The following is a 2,411-nucleotide window of genomic DNA, read 5'->3' on the forward strand; positions in this document are numbered from 1 at the left end:
GAAAATCAGGACGCTCGAGCCTTTACTAAAGCTATTAGCTAGGTGCAGTTTCAACAAACAATAAACAAGTGGGGCTTGATAGCTATCATTGAACCAACTTGAGGGGGAATGTTGAAACCGCGTACATACAATAATTATGTAAATCCCTTATTGGGGCAACTAATTGTATAGGATATATAGGATATATTTCTATATAGGATATATTTCAGAGATATTTAGTGTATCAGTTTCTATTCTGTTGGGATATTGTAAAATCTATAAAATACATGGTGAATAGGATAATAGGTATGAGAGAAAAGCCTTTTACTCGCGGATGCAGGTCTTAGAGACCGGACCACATATATTCTGTTTTCTTCTCCTTTCTCTTCTTGAAATATTCTTCCTTCTTTCTAGTTTTTCCTTTTTTATGACTTTGAACACAGTGAACTAAGGAATTAAACAGAGTGAAAAACATATTCAGAAATGCTTTTTGGATGCCTTCAAGATTGACAAATTGTTAAGAATAACAGAAAAAGAATGATAAAGAAAAAAAACAGAGGTCGTGTTTATATAAATTATAAACTCCCTCTTCTCAATGAAGAAAACAAAATGAGCAGAGTACAAATCATATTCAGAATTGACGTATTAGCTTCGTTTTTTTTTTTAAAGGGGGAATGCTAACAAAATATTATGCTTTTAATGGACAAATTATTCAGATTTCAGAATGACAGAGAGACAACGGTTTTAAAGAAATAAAATACATGTTATAAATAAACTCTCTCCAATGTAACCACCCTGTCTCTTCCCCTTCTTTGTCGATCGTCCAACACTCTGATATGGACTCTATGTTCCTCCTCTGAAAGCCCTTTTCATTATTGAAGACAAGTAAAGGTGCAGAAGTTCCAGTGCCGGTAATGTCACTAGATGTTATAACAAACTCCAGAGAAGGTTTGATGCCTGGTAAATACTCGTTTGTCTTCTGCATTCTGTTCATTTGATGTTGGGTAAAAATCATTCACCATGATCGACTCTAAATTCACTTGGGGTGAACAGAATTGACGAAGAAAACAGTGAATATAGTATGAGAAACTGGATTTATTCTTCACTTTTCTCATGTTTATGATGGGTACAAATCATATTTATCCTTCATTTTATATCTTTCGAACAGAAAACCAGCACCCAAAAGAGCATGTTGATATTTGGGATTAACTTGAAATAGAAATAATGAAGTAAAGAGTGACTTTAGTGAGAAAAACAAAGTTTTCTTCTGCCATCATCATGTACTTCACAGTGTTAAGAAAAAATCATTCAATTTGATTCTTTCTGATAAAAATGAGAGAAACCAAAAGAATAAAAGGAGCAAGTCAGTTTTAGGGAGAAACCTGAATTAACTCCATGAGGTAATGAACATCCTTGGTGTAAAGCTCTGCTGACAAATTCCGGACAGCATGATGAAGGTCTTCAGTGAGAGGATTGGGTTCCCTCCGTATTGAAAACTTTTGAATCCTTACCTCTTCTATGTTCTCTCTTTCTGGCGTTCTCCATTGTGAATTATCAGTTTGAAAAGAGTTAAAAATGCTGCTACTACTACCGGTAGCCATTGTGGATTATCAGTTTGATTCGAGTTAAAAAAGAAGTAAAGACTATACTAAAGAGCAATGTCTCTATTTTGAATTTTTTTCTATTAAACCAGAGTAGTTCTTTTATATTCTTTCTTCTTTCATAGATTTGGGGCGTAAAATTTGAAACTCTAGAGAGAGATGTGGAATTTTAGAGAGAATGAGGGTGGCGGGATTTTAACCAGAAAACAAGAGAGTTTCTTTTGGACTGTAGAGAGAGAGAGGGTTCAATGAGTTGAATGAGAGAGTGAGAATGCTTCCCTTAACAAAAACAGGAGACTTCCAGGGAAGAGGAAAGATGTTATGGAGCGAGAATGAGGACGTCCTTTTAAAGAGCTAGAGAGAGAGTGTAGTTCAAAGGATTTTAGAGAGAGAGTGGGCTTCTTAGGGAAGTTTGAACGACTTAGACAGAGAAAGTGTAAGGTTCACGGATAGGGGGAGCTGATTAATGGCAGTTTATGTAGAGGGAGTGACTTCGAGGTTAAGGAAATCCGGGGTTAAAAAAGTGGGGGCAAGCTTTCCCCTATGGCATAAAACTTACTTACTTCCGCTTATCCAACCGTCCATTCTGAATGGAGGGCTAAGATTTTTCCAATTACAATATCATATCTCTGCACTATTTTTTTTTAATTTTGTTTTCTATAAACTATTTTGACACCAAATTTTGGACGTCTAATCGTCTATTAAACTTGCACTAATGAAAAATACAAAAAAAATATTTTCAATAAAATAAAATGACCAAAATACCCTTAAAAATTTTAAATGGCATTTTGGTCATTATATTTTATCGAAAATTTATTTTTAATATTTTTT

At 34.4% G+C, this 2,411-nt stretch overlaps 1 long non-coding RNA gene across 1 annotated transcript; it reads right to left on the reverse strand.

The window, feature by feature from the left end:
- Positions 1-595: 595 nt before the first annotated feature.
- LOC148781495 (uncharacterized) lies at positions 596-2,031 on the reverse strand. The gene is made up of 2 exons (XR_016058345.1): positions 1,362-2,031; positions 596-965 (listed from the first exon to the last, which is right to left on the reverse strand). It is a non-coding gene; the product is annotated as an uncharacterized LOC148781495 (long non-coding RNA).
- Positions 2,032-2,411: the final 380 nt, after the last annotated feature.

The sequence above is a fragment of the Amborella trichopoda genome, chromosome 6 (assembly GCF_054954075.1).
Source record: "Amborella trichopoda isolate Santa Cruz 75 chromosome 6, AtrichopodaSantaCruz75HAP2 v2.0, whole genome shotgun sequence".
Taxonomy (NCBI): Eukaryota; Viridiplantae; Streptophyta; class Magnoliopsida; order Amborellales; family Amborellaceae; genus Amborella; species Amborella trichopoda.